General features: G+C 36.6%; 1 non-coding gene across 1 annotated transcript; it reads left to right on the forward strand.

The window, feature by feature from the left end:
* Positions 1–12758: 12758 nt before the first annotated feature.
* LOC145590439 (small nucleolar RNA R71) lies at positions 12759–12865 on the forward strand. The gene has a single exon (XR_014102038.1). It is a non-coding gene; the product is annotated as a small nucleolar RNA R71 (small nucleolar RNA).
* The last annotated feature ends 6657 nt before the right edge of the window (positions 12866–19522 follow it).

Here is a 19522-nt window from a genome sequence, read left to right on the forward strand (position 1 = left end):
TAAAGTTAAACTACCAAAAAGTAAGAATAAGCAAAGAAAACTAAAGGAACTAAACACTAAACTAGCAACTAATCACTCAAACTACAAGATTTGGATTTAAGGGATTTGGATTCAAGGTTTTTGGATATTAGGGCTTTGGATTCATGGGAGTAAACAACATGCATCATCATCATCATAGAAATCATCATAACAACAACATTATCAAGAGAGAAAGAAAAGACATGGAAAGCTCATAGAAACAATAATCAAACACCATCGATAATAAACCAAGGCATGCAATTATCAAGCATCAAGGCAAAAAGTAGACAAGGAAATGCACAACAACAATATTGGCCACCGAGACAAACCACTAATAAAATAAAGTTCCCCCAAGCTAGACATGAATACATCTCAACATCCCATCAATATAAAGCAAGCATCAAATAAAATAAGGGATGGAGGAAAAAAGGCACAAAATAGGGGAACTAGCTACCACTCGGCCCGACACTATCATGGTCATCCCCGTCATAGGAGAACCCGAATGGGGGACCATAAGGATCCCATCCCCCGGTGTAACCGGGTGGCCAACCATAGTGACCCTTGAAGTTGTCTTGTTTCTAAGGGGCAAGGGGAGTATATTGCTCGGAAAAAGCGAGCGGTAGTGGATGGTCGGGGTGGACATAGGGGTAGTTAGGATCACCCCTATAATCGCTCCCACCGGGAACACGATAATCGTAGTTACCATGCTCATCGGGGAATGAGCGAGTCTCGGTGTTGGACCCTGGGGGTCCTTGCCAATATGGGTACCCACTTGATAGTATAGGGTCAAGTTGGGGTGGAAAGTATGGGTGGTTAACCGCGGGGGAGACCTCCCCACGGTTAACACTCGCATCATATAAATGTTGTTCTTGGAGAAACATACCTTTTTGCATCTCCGAGATGCCTCTCATTTGGTGATAAATTGCCTCAAAGTCTTGGTCGTACATGCCTTCCAATCTAATTTGCATCCCCTTCATTTGTGCACTTAGAGCATCCATATCGGGGTTAGCAAATTGGTGTTGTTGTTGTTCTTGATGTTGTTGTCATGGTTGTCGTTGTTGTTGTTGTGGTTGTGGTTCTTCTTCTTCTTCATCTTCTTCTCTTATCTCCTCATCATCATCACCATAGGGGAGGCGGTTACTCAAGGGTACATGCCACACATTAGGCACATCCTCTCGATGGATAGAAGTCAAGGAGGGTTTAGGGAGATAACACCAATGTTTGTTCTCCCTAAGCCAATCAAATACCTCATCATCTTCATTCTTGGCCAAAAATTGCACTTGCTTCAATTGTGCAATGTCGAGGAAGAGGGTGCTCGAACTACCCACCGGAGTACAAAAGGGTAAGTAGTGGTCAAGATGAAGGTTGGTCGTGAGCCTCGTAACCATACTACCACAAGGTATCTCCCCGGACTCCCTAGCTTGCAACCCCTTGTAATATCTCAAGAACATGTACCCTAAGTTCAAACGACCTCGGTACTCCTCTCTAGTAGCCAACCAAAGTATCCGGAGCTCCAATTGACTCATCTTTCCCAATTCTTTCTTAGGGATTATCGAATATCCCAAAAGCCTATGAAGGATCCTTAGACATGGTTGGAATACCTTGCTTATGGCGGCATACCAAGTAATGAAATCTCCTTCCCCCGATATATTATCCCACCAAGAATTTTGGTCATACTCATTGAAGAAGAACTCGGGGTTCAAGACATCCGCCGCCGGATTAAGATCGAGTGCCGCATTGAATTCGGCAAGAGAAAGATCATGATGAATGTTGAAAAGTTGAAAATGGACCCGGTAGTTATCATCCTCTACCACCTCACATGAAACTATAGCCAAAAATTCCAAAGTTAGCTCAAGGTAGGTATAGTAACACGTGTTCACAAAGGTGCTCATGCAAAGATTGCTAAACAATTCCCTCAAATCCTCATCAATACCCAATTTGATCATGTCTTGTTGAAAGTAGTGTCGAGAGGGTTTAAGGGATCGATTCTTTTTTAGCTTGGCATATCGAGATTTTTGGATTGGGTCATTGATTTTTATCTTAGGAAAAGGAGTAGGTTGTCGTGGTTGGGAAGTAGAGGGGTTTGAAGAAGGTTCTTCGATTGTGATGTTGGTTTTTCGTTTCTTAGAGGAAATGGCTCGAGCAAGCTTCGACATTGTATTTTCCCCAAATTTATCAATTCCAATCAATCAACACCACAAACACCACAAAATACCACAAAATACTTCCAATCACCAATATCACAACTCCTTAACCAATAACACCAATCACACAAACAACACCTTACTACCAATATACAACAACACAATGTGAGTAAAAATCAATCAACAATCAAAACAAATAATTAACCAAATATCACATTCAATTAACAAATTCATCAAAACACATACTACTACTATTCACAACCATAAACAATCAAATTCTTGCAACAATATGATATAAAAATGTAAATAAGAGTTTAAGAAGATGATTATACCATACTAGAAGCAAGATTGAACAAGAAATAGCCACCAATTCCCACCAAATTGAAAAGCCCCAAATTTGGTCTTCAATGGAGGAGAGGGATTGGAGATTGAAAATGGAGGGAAGTAGTATGATTATTGTTGTAAAGGATGAATTTGTAGAAGAAAAAGGTTGATTTTTGATGGATTTTTGATGATTTGAAGATGGAAAATTGATGAACAAGGGTTAGGGTTTCGGTTTCTAGAGTTGACAAGGGAATAATCGCGTCGTCAAACGATTACACCTAGATCAAATACAATTTATACAACCTAAACAAATCTAATACGAGTATAAGGCAAGCATAGGGGTCGAACCACAGAGAACGGATAAAATGTTATCGACAATTAAGCTAGTCCGGAATAGGAGATAAATAAACTAAAGTCTAAAAATGCTAAAACAAAAAAATAAAACATTAAGGGAAATGGTTTAGGTATAACATTCACTTGAACATAAACAAAGGCATAGAAATTGAATTAATTATGAACTAAACATGCTCAAATATCGAAATAAAGGATCCAATCTAGCCGCCTTCTGGGGTCAATTAGCTTCTCCTAACATAGCCTCTATGTTTCCACATTAGAACCATATACTAGGAGGTACTATAAAATAACAATTGATAATAATGAACATTAACTAAGTCAACTTCCGTTCCTTGTTAGCAAATATTCACCTTTAATCACCCAACAATGTGCACTTGCAAGAAGATTAAAGAATATCAAGCATATAAAGACTTTAATCACAAATTAAATCAATTCTAAACCTAGAACATGCTCAAGATCCAACTACACCACAACTATCCCCTTAATGGGGAAATTACTCACTAATCATGATAACAACAAGATTAATCAACAAATAATCAAGAATCAACATGATTAACAAGCAATACCAACAACAAAAACAATAGTCAAGAGAAAGCAAATAAAAATAGAGGAGAGAGAGTTAGAGATTCTCATTGATTGAAGATGAAAGTCTACAAACAAGATGATCAATCTTCTTCTTCAAAATCCAAGCTCAACAATGGTGAAACCCCCACTTTCTCTCTCTAAACTACTCTAATCCTAAGCTAAACCTAGAGAGAGAATCTCTCCTAATACAAGGGAAAAACACAATCTAAAAGAATGAAGTTCTCCCGTACAAAACAAGCCCCGCAATATATAAAGAATCGCGCAAAAACGCTGAACAGGACCCGCTGTGCGCCTGCGCAAGGATCTGTGCGCCCGCGCAAGGATTTGTGCCCCCGCGCATGGTAGTTGTGCGCCCTAGCAGCGGTCTGTGCGCCCGCGCAATGTAGCTGCATGCCTGCGCATTTGTGGGTTGCGCGGCTTGTGCTTGGGTGTGTACGCCCGTGTTGCTGGATGCGCGCCCGCGCACCGTAGCTGCGCGTCCGCGCGGTGTAAGTGTGCGCCCGCGCACATGTCGCGCATAGGCCGCGCAAAACTTTCTGCCTCGATTCTGCAATTTCGCCAATTTTGCGCGGGTTCTCACAGGGCTACGCGCCCGCACATTATTCGCGCCCTTGCACCTTGCTTTCTTCGATTCTTCTCTCATGCTTCCTTGGCTTCTTCTTTGCAATCCAAGACTTCAAATACCTAAGCACAAACACCAAGGGAAGCAATAAGGTATAGGGAACGGTGCAAACACGTAATGAAGGCAAGCATTCAACAATATACGCGATTTCATTAAAAATACATCGAGACATGTATGCACGCATTATTTGAACAAAACAACTGCAGAACACCCTAAGACAAGCTAAAACAAGGCATAAACACTATCCTAGGAGTGACATAAAATTTCACTCATCAAATTCCCCCAAGCTAAACCTTTGCTCGTCCTCGAGCAAAGCTAGAGCAAAAGAGAACAAGACGAAATTATTGGAAGCAAAAGAAACAAAATAGAAACAAGGAGAAAGAATGTACACTAACTCACTAACGTAGGAATCACGGTTGTTTTTATCTACAACAAGCCCTTAAAACCCCAAAGTCACCTATGAGGACGAGTGAGGTCTCATGAGGGTTTCCTAAGAGCTTACCCCACAACTCTTGAGAAAAACCAAGGCAAGGCAACAAAAGGAAAAGGAAAAGAAACACGAAGAGAAAAAGCAAACACAAGCTCATATATGGACAAGAGATAGGGACAAGTACTAATGAATGCAAACCTTTCTAAATGGACAAATGTATGCACGTTCCAAGATGTCAATGGTTGATTGAAACATAACACATGCTAAGCATAGAGAACTACTTAGGATTCAATCCACCCTAGCCCCAACCAATCGGGCCACGTTCTCTCCACTAGCTTCAAATCAACCCTTAAGCTAGCTTCTCAAGATTCCACGAAGGAACCGGAAAAAGATAAAGTAATGAAAAACTTTGAGAAGGTAATCCCGACGTCTCAATTATGCATACTCTTTCCATAAGTTTGAAGTCTATCTCCCTCCACCGTTCTTTTGACCTAACCCACTAGAGTCTAAGGGTCTTTTTATTGGTTGTAACGTAAGGCTAAGGGTTAAGGCGAGGTAAAAATTTTAAATTTGGTGATAATTCCTAAGTGAAGCAAAAAGTGCGGCTGACACTCAAAAACAACTCAAGAAGTCTCTAAATATCAAGCAAAAATACCACTAATGCCATTCCCCCAAGCTTATTCATCACAAACACACAATATTCCCCCCAAGCTTGAACAAAGCATTGTCCTCAATGCTTAAACTAAGGAAGAAAATGAAACCATCTAAAATATTTTTGTTGTTTTTTATTTTTATTCTCTTTTTTTTTTCAATTTTTTTTTTAACTTTATTCATTGTCCTTGCCTTTTTAACTTTGGACGGCTTTTTCTTGAAACTTCACTTGATTTTCATAAATTTGCATATTTCTTTACAAGCTCAACTCAAACCAAATCTCAAAATGCATCTTGTTTATGATCAACAACTCAAAACTCAAACCTCACATGCCAATGCTTCACTAACTAAAAGGGTTGGTAAACATAGGCCATTAGGTTTGTAACATGGTTTAAACAAGAGCGGGAAACATAAGATCAAATTGGTTAGCAAGTAGGTTTATGCACAATAGAAAATCAAATTTGTAACCAAACAAAAAGAAAATAAAGAAAAATGAGAAAGGGTGCCCTTTTCCTCCCCTAGAGTGCTTTGGTCACGATTTTGGGAGCTATAAGTCAAAACAAGGATCAAGATATGCATAGCTAAGGATCCAAATGCGCCACACAACAAAGTGATGATGGCTAGAACAATGTTACCTCACACGGGATTATAACTAAGCAAATACCAACTAAGGGTGCCAAATCCACTATAGAGAGCAACACCATCTTACCACATACCACGTGAACTAGGGCTTCATGGATTCCTAAAAGTTCTTAACCCGGATACCTTAGCATGTAATATCCTAGAGTCAACCAATGACACTCTCAAACCGTGCACACATTAACTACTTAGGAAGAAAGGCATTCAAGAGTAAACAAATCCAAAAGATATAATGTCCAATTAAGAACAAACAAAACACAATTTTGCTAAACTTGCCTTGAAGTAAACCAAAAATCTTTAAGGATTTTCCAAAAGCATGAAAAATATGGAAATGCATATACTCAAGTGCATGACATATATGAATCAACATCCCACCAAACATGATAGAATACCCTCCCCCAAGCTTGAATGAAACCAAGCTCTCAAATCATAAACGATGAAACCAAGGAGGGGAAAACAAGGAAAAATTAATCCAACATTACCAACACATGATCTTCAAGTCACAATAAGTAAGAGAGAGAGGGAAAAGAAGGATATTACCGGATATGGGATAAATGCTAAATCACACAAAAAAAAAAACCCGAAATAACCTCATGTGAGCCACAATGTCTACAAATAAGGCTTGAATTCCACATGATAGGTAAGTTGAGGCACATTTCCTTGATTCTTGATCATCACCAATGCGCAAGAGTATATCAAGTTGTGTACCTAGCAAGGAACACAAACACGTCCATGAGAGAAAATCTAATCTAAAAACAAAAGAAAATGAAAGCAATAAAACACGGGTTACTTCCTGCAAAGGCTTGCTTAATGTCCAAGCATGACCAATCTAGTAAATAACCCGACAAAGAACGCAAAAGCTTGTCATATGCACTGGCAAACATATCAAGAAATAGAGCATACGCGATGCTCATATGACAAGCAAACATAAAGTACAAGGAGACTTTATGTTTGAGAGAAAGGGGAAAAGAAAAAGTAAAAGAATCAAAAGAAAAATCAAAAAAATAAGATGAAAAAGAAAGATAGGGAGGCAAACTATCCTCACAAAAATCTTTTTGGTTGGCATTATAACTCTTTTCCTCATCAACAATAAAAGAGTTGGGGGCTTCGGAAGCATGGATATGAAGAGGATTCCTAAGCGGTTCTTTGAGAAAAGAAGGGAGGAACATAGGATAGTAGGGGATATGGTTAAACCTTTGGGAGAAAGGTGTATGAGAAAGGGGAAAAGGGGTAGTTATTCCCTCACCACAAGGTCTCACATCACTAATGAGGGCATGGAAATCAATCATGGAATCCTCAAATGAAGAACCCTCACGATCTACATCTCCTTCAAGCTCAAAAACTCCAAATGATTCAACCTCAACCTCCTCTTCATCATCTTGAACAACATCTCCCATACATTTCTCAAGTCCTACCATCTCAAATCCAAGAGTGATTGGGGGCAAATTCCTCTCAAACTCATCTCTTTCTAATGAAGCATTATCAATGAACTCACTCAAAAGGTTATGGGCTTTCGTTTGGAATGCAAGAAATATTTGGGCCATAATCTTAAATGAGTCCAAATCATCATGGATAGACGAGTCAAAAGCTTGCTCATTGGAATCATCTAGGGAACTATGGGACACACCTTTAGAATTCATGCAAAAATCGGATGCAATATGAGAAAGAACATGCACTTCATCATCATTAGAATGTACCTCATTACATTGAGCTATAGAGGGAGGGGAGTTGAAATCATGCATTACATGGTCACTATGGGGAGCATCAAGCACATCATGGGAATTCATATTAGACAAATCATGACAATTAGCATCAACATTAAAAGCATGAGAATCCTGAACAAAAGTCTCATGATTGGCCCTCTCCCAATCATAATTATCCCTAGCTAACCATGAATAGAAATCCCAAGCTTCATCCGAAGACATAGTTTCAAGATCACCATTTAACATATTATCAACCACTCCTCTAAAATGCTCATTTAATCCCAAATTAATGATTTCACAATAATCACCCTTGGTAAAACCCTTAACACCATCCAAGAAATCCTCAAGTCTATTAAAATACACCCAAAACGGTTCATTATCAAATTGAGGAATATAAATACAAGCCATTTTTTTTTTCAAATAAAGCAACACAAATAAAAACCAACAAATAGAAAGATAAATATACACAATGGACTAGTCTCAATAAGATAACACAATGGTAATGGAAGCCGTTCCCCGGCAACGGCGCCAATTTGACAAGGGAATAATCGCGTCGTCAAACGATTACACCTAGATCAAATACAATTTATACAACCTAAACAAATCTAATACGAGTATAAGGCAAGCATAGGGGTCGAACCACAGAGAACGGATAAAATGTTATCGACAATTAAGCTAGTCCGGAATAGGAGATAAATAAATTAAAGTCTAAAAATGCTAAAACAAAAAAATAAAACATTAAGGGAAATGGTTTAGGTATAACATTCACTTGAACATAAACAAAGGCATAGAAATTGAATTAATTATGAACTAAACATGCTCAAATATCGAAATAAAGGATCCAATCTAGCCGCCTTCTGGGGTCAATTAGCTTCTCCTAACATAGCCTCTATGTTTCCACATTAGAACCATATACTAGGAGGTACTATTAAATAACAATCGATGATAATGAACCTTAACTAAGTCAACTTCCGTTCCTTGTTAGCAAAGATTCACCTTTAATCACCCAACAATGTGCACTTGCAAGAAGACTAAAGAATATCAAGCATATAAAGACTTTAATCACAAATTAAATCAATTCTAAACCTAGAACATGCTCAAGATCCAACTACACCACAACTATCCCCTTAATGGGGAAATTACTCACTAATCATGATAACAACAAGATTAATCAACAAATAATCAAGAATCAACATGATTAACAAGCAATACCAACAACAAAAACAATAGTCAAGAGAAAGCAAATAAAACTAGAGGAGAGAGAGTTAGAGATTCTCATTGATTGAAGATGAAAGTCTACAAACAAGATGATCAATCTTCTTCTTCAAAATCCAAGCTCAACAATGGTAAAACCCCCACTTTCTCTCTCTAAACTACTCTAATCCTAAGCTAAACCTAGAGAGAGAATCTCTCCTAATACAAGGAAAAAAAAATCTAAAAGAATGAAGTTCTCCCGTACAAAATAAGCCCCGCAATATATAAAGAATCGCGCAAAAACGCAGAACAGGAACCGCTGTGCGCCCGCGCATGGTAGTTGTGCGCCCACGCGTGCGCCCTCGCAGCGGTCTGTGCGCCCGCGCAATGTAGCTGCGCGTCCGCGCATTTATGGGTTGCGCGGCTTGTGCTTGGGTGTGTGCGCCCGTGCTGCTGGATGCGCGCCCGCGCACCGTAGCTGTGCGCCCGCGCGGTGTGGGTGTGCGCCCGCGCACATGTCGCGCACAGGCCGCGCAAAACTTTCTACCTCGATACTGCAATTTCGCCAATTTTGCGCGGGTTCTCACAGGGCTGCGCGCCCGCACATTATTCGCGCCCTTGCACCTTGCTTTCTTCGATTCTTCTCTCATGCTTCCTTAGCTTTTTCTTTGCAATCCAAGACTTCAAATACCTAAGCACAAACACCAAGGGAAACAATAAGGTATAGGGAACGGTGCAAACACGCAATGAAGGCAAGCATTCAATAATATACGCGATTTCATTAAAAATACATCGAGACATGTATGCACGCATTATTTGAACAAAACAACTGCAGAACACCCTAAGACAAGCTAAAACAAGGCATAAACACTATCCTAGGAGTGACATAAAATGTCACTCATCAAGAGTGAGAAGGAAGGTTGTGCGTGAAAGGATGAGGGTGAAGGGGAAATGAGGGAAAGAAAGGAGAAAGAAAGAAGAAAAGGGGCTCGGCACCTTTAGGTGCGCGACCGCGAGACCTGGCTGCGCGCCCGCGCAAGTGTCGTGCGCGGCCGCGCCTGTGCCTAGCGCACCCACGCCACTTCGACTTTATTTCTTGAAATTTTTGCTCGGCTTTTGCTCGAAAAGAAGAGAGAAATTCTGCCCCTGCTGGTATGTGCGCGCACATACACTGTGCGTGCGCACCAGCTAAGGCCAAGGTGGGGGGGCTTTCTCCCTCTTGTGCTTACTGTCGTGCTTGCGCTCTCATCGACGCTCACGAGCGTCATGATCAAGTGATACCCACAAGGGGGGCAGACCAAAAATCACATAAATTTTTTCAAAAATCACTTGTTCATGATTAAAATTCACGAGAACGCAAGCACGATAGCGCACTTGCACATCAATTTCTCCTTCACCTTAATTTAACTCAAACCTCTTGAAACATTCAATATCCACCAAAATTGCCGAAAATCTTAATAAACTCAATCCTTAGGTACCTTACCCTTTCACCTCAAAATTCGATAAAAATCAAACATATTCTCATCAAAAACACGAAACACCTTTCCATTGCTCATGTTCGCTTGAAATAATCTAATTTCCATGAATTAAACTTATCAATCCAAATAGAAAACAAGTGAAAGAAAGGAAAACAAAAGAAAGAAAACTAAGAAAAATGGAAATCAAAAGAAAAGGTTTAGAAAACCGGGTTGCCTCCCGGGAAGAGCTTGCTTAAGGTCCTTAGTTCGACCCTTCCTCCAAATCATGGAGGGTCAAATAACACCACCTTGTTCAAAGTGGCGGATGGAACAAACTCCTCTTCAATTTTTAGCAACCTCACATTGTTGGTAGATGGAACTTCGCTTGATGAAACCTCAAAAGTAAGCCTCTCTTGCTTCAACTTCATCCTTTTCTTCCTAGAAGCTCTCGCCTTCTTCTTTGCCTTGTTCCTTCTAGTAGATGGTTTCTCACCATCCACACTCTTGGAATCATCCTCCTCCTCTTGAGGGTAAAGCTCAAACCAATGAGGAATGTCAATCACCTCCTCGTTCATAAGCTTAGAAAACTCCTTTTTCTCTTCACTAACCTTCTTGTAATTAAAACTCAAAAGCACATCATCACAAATCTCAAGAACATGGTTAGTTGAAGAGTCAATCATGCATACATTATCAATGGAGCGAGGGGAATTAACACACATGATTCCATTAACAAAGGACAAGGACTCATGCATCGGTTTTAGCTCAAAACTTGCCTTATTGCTACCAACTATTAAAGTGATTAGGCCTCCCTTAACATCAATAAAAGCTCCCGAAGTAGCTAAGAAAGGTCTCCCTAGAATGATAGGTATGTGGTCGTCGTCTTCAATTTCAAGCATAATAAAATCTACAGGAATAGTAAAACCACCTATCTTAAGGGGGACATCCTCAACCCTTCCCTTGGAGAACTTAATGGATCTATCGGCCAATTTCAAAGTCATGTTGGTAGGAAGAAGCTCTCCTAGCTTAAGCTTCTTGAAGACAGAATAAGGCATGATACTAACGCTAGCACCAAGATCACACAATGCATTTTCAAACAAATTTCCTTTAATTTTGCAAGGAATGGAGAAATTGCCCGGGTCTTTCATCTTTTTGGGTAAGTCATTGTGAATTAAAGCACTACAACACTCCACAACCTCTATCGAATCTATCTCATTACACTCTCTATTTCCACTCAAGATGTCCTTAAAAATTTGGAGTATCTAGGCATGTGGGTCATGGCTTCGGTGAGAGGGATTGAAAGATGAACTAACATATCAAGGAACCTCCTAAATTGTTTATCAATTTGGTTCCTCAAAAACTTTTGGGGGTATGGAAGGTCTGGTTTTCTCACTTCCTCTTGCACTTTCTCAACACTCTTCTTTTTCTCTTGAACTTCCTCTTTGCTCACATTCTTTGACACATTGTCTCTTTCTCACTTGAGTCACTCCTCTTCTCATCCTCCTCACTAATCCTAGAAACTCTCTCTTCAAGCACTCTCCCACTCCTTGTGGTAATAGAATAGACGAGTTTCTTAGGATCCACTCCTTGAGAAGGTAATGAAGAAGGGCTAGCACAATATTTCAAGGTGTTGGCTAGTTGAGTGATTTGGGTCTCAAGCATTTTATTGTGTGTCATCATCTCATTGAATTTCTTGTCACTCACTGCCATGTAAGTGTTCAAAATTTTTGTTTGGTTTTCAATGATCTCCTCCAAGTTAGTTCTAGAAGATGAGGGTTGAGCATAGGAATTATCACCATTGCCTTGAGGTCTTGGAGCAAATCCCAGTGGGGGTCCCCTTTGATTGTTGTTTTGAAAATTGCACCTATTTTGGTTGCTCCAATTACCTCGTCCTTGATTGTTGCCAAAATTTTGGTATTGGCCACCAAAGGCTTGATATTGGCCTTGATTTTTATACCTTTGGCCTTGGTTTTGATTATTATAACCTTGATTATTATAGTTACCTCGGAAACCTTGATTTCCTTGGTTCCTATAACCACCATTGTTGTAGTTATCAAAGCTCCCTTGTTGGTGAGCATTCCTAGTCCTAAAATTCCTTGGACCTTCAAATCTTTGTCCATTGTTGTTGTTAGAAACAAAATTCACTTGTTCACAATCATTGTTTTCAACATCATCACAATTCTCAAATGCATGTGGACAACTAGAAGAATCATGGTCATATGACCCACAAACATCACAAAATACACATCCATTTGGCATATTACCTGAAGTAGAAGGGGGAGTAGAGTTAGATGATGTACCTCCCCCCTTAATGTGGGAGGGAAGACTCGGTGCATTTGAAGAGGCACTCTCTAGCTTAGCCTTAATTGATGTCATCTTCTTCCCAAGTTTGAGATTTGGGAGGACAAGTTGTTAATGACATTGAGATGGTCAACCGAGTAGACCATTGAGCCGCTTTTTCTTGTAGACTCTCTCTCTCCCTCTTGCCAATCCATGTAGTGACGAACTACATCCTCTATGATATCAACAACTTCTTCCTCGGTCTTGTTCACTATCAGGCCTCCGGCTCCGACATCAAGACATGACTTTCCTTAGGGACTCAATCCTCCATAAAAGATTTGTATGATTTGGTAGGTCAGGATTCCATAGTGAGGACATTCTCTTTGATATTCCTTGTATCTTTCCCAAGCCTCATACAAATTCTCGCTAGGATTTTGCTTGAAACTTTGGATTAGAGTTCTTACCTTGGAAGTCTTCTTTTGAGGGTAAAAGCGAGAAAGAAACTCTTTAGTGACCTCATCCCAAGTTCTCAAGGAATTAGGCTTCACTTCCTTATCTAGCCACTCCAAAGCTCGTCCGATTAGAGAGAACGGGAATAGCTTGAGCCTTATGAATTCTTTAGAAACCCCGTTGACCTTGATTGTGTTGCAATATTTTTCAAACTCTTTGAGATGATTTAGTGGGCTTTCGTTCGTTCTTGGCACCACTAAATTGCCTTCTTTCAATCATCGTTATCATCGCCGGCCTTATCTCAAAATCATTAACCGATGTTGTTGGCGGAGCAATACCACTCTCAAGTCTATAGGCACCGGGAGTTCCCAACTCCTTCAAAGCAACCCTTGGTACCTCCCCCATGCTTCCTTATTCTTCTTCTTGAAATTCTTCTTCGCTTGAAGAGTTAGAACTCAAGGATCGTCTAGCAACTCTTATCCTTGTGATTGTTCTCTCAATTTCCGGATCAAAAGGCACTAAAGTCCTTCCTCTTGTCCTATTCATACAATCTCAAATAAACAATTAGTAGCACGGCTACAAGTGTAGCCTTAAAGAGAAAAATATTTTTGTATTTTTGAAATGAAATGAAATAGACTCAACAACAATAGCAAACAACTACGCCATTCCCCGACAACGGCGCCATTTTGACGGAGGATGGATTCTAGGTCATTGAAACTAAAATTCCTCCAATCAAACTAAATTTATGACCAAACCTACACCTAGTAATAAGGCAAGTTCAGGTCGAACCACTAGGAATGGGGGAAAAATTTTCTACGGTCAATGTCAACCTACTTTGAAGTGTAAGAGGTAGTGTAGGTTATCTAAATTCAACTAATTAACAAAGTAAATCAATATATCAAGACACTAGGGATTTAGGATCCACATATTCTTGCAATAGACACACACTAATCGGGTTGGAGATTGATTAATTCGAGTATTGCGAGGAAAGATAGACAATGCAATAAAAAAAGCTCAACAAGCTATCTCCTAGAGGTCTAGCTAGCGCCAACTACGAAAGACTCTAACTAGGAACGTTACTAACAAAGCTTAATCGACAAATTTACAAATCAATGGTCCGTATCAATGTAGGCACACAATGCAATCTAGAATGACAATTAAAGTTAGCTACGCTTTAACTAATCACACACATGCACAAAATCAATCAACTAATTTAATCACAATGCTAAATCAATCATAAACCCCCAATTAGCTATGATCCATCACTCAAACATGCTTCACCACATCCCTAGCAAGTAAACTACTCACAATCCATGAAAGAAATCAAGATCAAAACTAAACAATTCACCAAATTCATCATCATCATTTCAATCAAACGAATTCAATCAACTAATCAATAAACTTGAACAATCAACAAAAAAACTGAAATCAAAAGCTAAAGATTACATTAAAGTAAAAGAAATCCTTACAAACTTTGATTAAATCAAAGGAAATGTGCTTAGAATCATCAATCATCAACCATGAGTTTCTCTCTCTAAGAAAAATTCTCCAATGAAATTCTGTCTCTAAAAATCTCTAATATAGTTGGGGGGTTTTAATTATTTGTTAACCTTATATTGATTAAAGTTACATTTATTTGTAGGGTGTGTTCGATCAAGATTCTTGAGGTTCTTTTGGTGTGTTTTGCTAAGCAAGGATCAAGGTACGTTAGGTAGCTAGATACCTTGAAAGTGATTGGTTTGAATAACATGTTTTACATGATTTGATTGGTGATTGAATTAAATTGATTTGAATTATGATTTTTAAATAAATTATGTTTGAAGGTATTGATTTTAATAAAAGTATTTTAAATGGTTGATTTTTAAATCATGTTTTGAATGGTTTGGATTACTTATCGTGTTTAAATAAAGAAATTGATTTTAAAAGGTTTGTTGAATTAAATAAAGGTTTTTCAAGGAAGAATTGTTGGTTTTGAAAAGCTATCAATTAATATGAGATTTTATTCTCAAGTATTTATTTACAAGGTTTGGTTTTGAAAGCATATGGAATTAATAAAAAGGATTTTGAATTATATTAGAATTATTGGATATTAAAAGGATTTAGTGAACCATTGAATTATTATTATTAATGCTTTATAAGCATGTTGGTAATCCCACTATGCGGATTTGGTTTATTGATAAGGCCTTAGACTTTGTATGACCGGGTCTTTCCTCGAGAATAGCCTTGTAATATAAGGAGACTAGCTTGGGGGATGTGCACACTTGGGTGAGGAATTGGTTTTAAGGGAATTGGATTTTAATGAGGAATTGGTTTTATTGAATTTGACTATTGATTATTATTATTGAAATTGGTTTTGGAATTATAAGTTTGAATTATTTGTTTAATTATTTAAATGGATGGAATTGATTTCAAAAGCATGTTTGCTAATAAATTGAGTTTACATTATCTTACACTTAGCATACTTAGCATATTTTGCTAACCCATATTTCTTATTTTGTTTTGGTTCGCCCTGTTTACCGTAATGGTAAGCAGTGTTGACTAATTTCAAGTGGAGTCAATGATTGAGCATTTGGAGTCCCGGGAATGGTTTCACCTAGATTAGGAAATGTTGGTCTTTATGTTTATTTTGAGTACTCATGACTATAGTTACTATTTATGGGTTATTATTAATAAAAGAAGAGTATTGAAGTTTTCCGCTGCAAAGTATTGGTTTTGTTTAGTAAGTTTTGAGTAGCCTTGCGTAATCACGCTGCGGTAATACGCCTAAGTCTATCTCTACGGTAAAATTATACATATGATATTGGTATTTCCGTAGAGGGAGATTTGGGGGTGTTACATGCTTGATGAACACGAACATGGCAGATTACAAACACCTTGACGATGGGTTCAACACCAAAATTGGTGCCCCCACGGCTTGAAAGCACGGCCTAAGGAAACTTGGAACTTGCACATCTCCATACTTGGGCTTCAAATGGAAGACACTAAGCATCCTAATAAATGCAAAACCCGAGAAGAAACCTCGGGAATCCCTGGACAATGATCTTAACCTGAAATGAAAGAAAACAAACAAATAAAAGGGAAAAAGATAAAATGAACCAAGAAATACACGAAAATGGAAAATCAACTAAGGAAAGTGCAAATTAAAGAAATAAAGAGCAAAATTAAGGAAAACGAAATGAAAAGAGCTATAAAAGCAATCTAAAATCACCCTAAAAAAGAACAAATGAGTGCCATAAATGACACTCATCAAGATATTTCTCGAAACACAAAACGAGACATTAATCTTATTTTTTGCCAATTTCTAGCTTAATTTATACACATAAAGGGTTAAAATGACCCCCTAAAACCTTACCCGTTCAATATTCATCACGAAAATCTAGAATCAAATGTTATTTTGCTAAATTAAAATAAATTATTAAAATGAAACAATCATATCATGACACTTGTTATGTTTAATCCTAATTGAATTGAATCTAATTGAAAGTCAAATACATTTAACAATCTTAAAATTAATTGAAAGTCAAATACATTTAACAATCTTAATTGACAGTCAAATGCATTTAGCAATCCTAATTGAATTTTTGAAAGTCAAAATTTACCTCCCTACTAATTGAATCTAATTGAAAGTCAAATGCATTTAATCCTAATTGAATTTCATTAAAAGTTAAATTCAATTGAAAATCCTACTTGAATGTAATTGAAAGTCAAATCTAATTAACAATCCTTATGGAATCTAATTCAAAGTCAAACCCAAATAATGATCCTAATTCAATCTAATCAAAAAATCAAATTCAATTAACAATCCTAATTAAATCTAAATATCTTATTGAATGTCAAATCCAATTTACAATCCTATTGAATCGAATCGAAAAATTATATTCAATCGACAATCCTAATTGAATTTAATTGAAAGTCAAATATATTTAACAATTCTAATTGAGCCTAATCGAAAGTCAAATCCAATTAACAATCCTAATTGAATCTAATCGAAAAATCAAATCTAATTAATAATCTTAATTGAATCTAATTGAAAGCAAATGCATTTAACAATCCTAATTAATGTCAAATTCAATTAACAATGCTTATTGAAACTGATTTAAGTCAAATCCAATTAATAATTCTAATTTAATCTAATTCAAAGTCAAATCTAATTGACAATCCTAATTTAATCTAATTGAAAGTCAAATGCATTTAGCAATCCTAATTTAGTCTAATTGAAAGTCAAATGCATTTAGCAATCCTAATTGAATCTAATTAAAAGTCAAATCTAAATAACAATCTTTATTGAATCTAATTCAAAGTCAAATCCAATTAACAATCCTAATTCAATCTCATCAAGAAATCAAATCCAATTAACAATCCTAATTGAATCAATTGCATTAAACTATCCTAACTAAATCTATATAATGTCAAATTTAATTTACAATCCTTATTGAATCTAATAAATTAATCAAATCCAATCAACAATTTGAATTTAATTGCAATTCAAATGCATTTAACTAATTCAAAGCCAAATCCAATTAACAATCCTTATTGAATGATTTGAATCAACTACATTTAACAATCCTAGTTGAATCTAATGAAAGTATAATCCAATTAACAATCCTAATTGTGAAATACTAATCAAGAATAATTTCTTAGCCTTCATTCATGGCTCTTGGCCGAAATATATAATGGAGTACAAGATAATTATGGCAGGAATATTATCTAGTTTACATAAACTTATCTTTGCCAACTAAGAATCCTAACCAATCATGTCAAATAATATCAAATCTTTCCCATATATTGTAACACTAATTGAATCTAATTGAAAGTCAATTGCATTTAACATTCCTAATTGAATCTAATTAAGAGTTAAATCCAATTAACAAATCTAATTGAATCTAATTTTAACTATTATTTTCATAATTTAAATTCTTATTGTTAGTTGTATGTGAACAACTGTCCAATTTTCTTCTTTATTCATAGTATGTTATTGCCATTATAGAATCCTTTTTGTTTATAGTTTACTACTAAAACTGTCAGACATTTACGCTTTGTAATTGAGATCAAATGTCAAACCTTTAAACTTTCCAATTTCCTTTATAATTAGTCATATCCATTACCATTGTTGGTTTAAATTGTATTGGTAATGACTACTTACAAGATGTATTGTCATTTACGATTATGAAGGACAAAGTAGATACTTATAAAAGAGTCTTTTCAAGAGGACTTTCTTGATGCTTATTTGAATTACATGGTCTTCTGTTACAATTGGTTATTATGTTGAAGGACAATAATTAAATTACAATTTGAATCACCTCTTTCATGCTTGTTTTGAATTCATGCTTGATTTGAAATTTGAATTTATATCATGATTTGAATTGATTGTCATATATTGTTATTGTTCTTCTTTTGTTGGTGTTGTTATTATTACAAAGATCTTGTCATTTTAGATGATGTTATTGTTATTTGTATTTGTTAATTTGTTTTATTGTCATTTTGCATGTTGTTATGTTTGTTTATTGTCATTTTACCTATTGTTATGTTTATAGTTAGTTATTTGATGGTTATATTTTTGTTAGCAGTTACATAGTTATTGTTATTTTTGTTTTGTTATTGTAAATTTCATGTTATAATTACAAGAATACAAAAGTTTTTTTGGTCAATACATTTAATTTACAAGACTTATTTTGAGATGTTCAATACTTGAATATTTTTCCCAATTCCATAGTTCAGGAGCAAAATTTACACAGTGATACAACTTATGTAACCAAAATGGGTACAACTTATGTAACCAAAATGGGTACAACTTATATTACCAAATTGTGTGCACCACACTTAAAAGTTGATTTACAAATTAGGCTAACATTCCATAGCAGTCTAGTGGTTCACAACAAAAGGTGTTTAATTAAGTGTAACACATCTTCATTGGCCTCGTTAAAATCTAACATTAGGTCTTCACACAAGAGCCATGACCTCTCAAACGGAAAATTTGTAACCTGTGAATGACCAACACCAAGTCAATACACACATTGTAACCTAATCAATAAAAACCTTAAACATAACTCAGAATATGAATAGACTAACTTCTTCCAATTTGGTGACACAATGGTACAATTATTCACCTTCTTATGCTTATGGAAGTTTACTACAACTATCCCAACTTCCTTTACCTTCTTATTATTACTTTTCGAGTTATCTTATCACAATATACAAAACAAGCATAATAAAGAATAAAAGTGCAATTTTATTTATAATCAAACAACTTTATCTTAGAAACATAAATATAAGGTCATGTGAATTACATAACGCAGCATACTTAGATACAACAAATTATGTTGTTAGCAACAAAGGAATGTGTGCATGAGGGGTGAAACAATTAAGATGAACCACAAAAGAGAGAAACTGAAATACCCCAAAACATAGATACTCTTATACCATATAAGAGCAATATATACTATAGTAGAAAAGTTATCTTTGGCAGAAAAATTCAAATACTATCTCTATGGTAGGCTAAAAACATTAATTTAACATGCACAACCACCAAGTAATAATCACATCAACACATCAAGTATTGAAAAGATTACAACAAGTACACTTAAACACCAAACACATGCATAATAACTATGTCACAAAACATGGTTAAGAGTGGCACAAAGCATGCTTAATAATAGCACATACACTTACTTACC

This window comes from Chenopodium album, chromosome 17 (assembly GCF_948465745.1).
Source record: "Chenopodium album chromosome 17, dcCheAlbu1.1, whole genome shotgun sequence".
NCBI lineage: Eukaryota > Viridiplantae > Streptophyta > Magnoliopsida > Caryophyllales > Amaranthaceae > Chenopodium > Chenopodium album.